Source organism: Tenrec ecaudatus, chromosome 12 (genome assembly GCF_050624435.1).
Source record: "Tenrec ecaudatus isolate mTenEca1 chromosome 12, mTenEca1.hap1, whole genome shotgun sequence".
NCBI classification, from domain to species: Eukaryota; Metazoa; Chordata; class Mammalia; order Afrosoricida; family Tenrecidae; genus Tenrec; species Tenrec ecaudatus.
In genome coordinates this window covers 107882947-107883243 of record NC_134541.1, presented here as the reverse complement: position 1 = coordinate 107883243, position 297 = coordinate 107882947, and positions in this window count along the sequence as shown.

Here is a 297-nt window from a genome sequence, read left to right as displayed (position 1 = left end):
ATACAATTGATGTATGTCTATGTATGGACTGTGATAAGAGTTGTATGAGCCCCTAATAAATTGTTTTAAAAAAATTAAGGAATTTTAACTTTTCAATGTTTGTGTAGTTCAGTTTTTCTACATTTTAGTACAGAAACTTTAACAAAATGCAGTTTTGAAGGTTTTTCCTTGTGAGTTAACAAGTAAAGAAGATCATTGTTAATCACTATTTTGCATGAATTTTGCTAAAGTTAACTGTAAAGAAACACCTGCTGACTTGCAGCTCCAGGGGAATCGAGTCTCCCATTTCCAAACCAT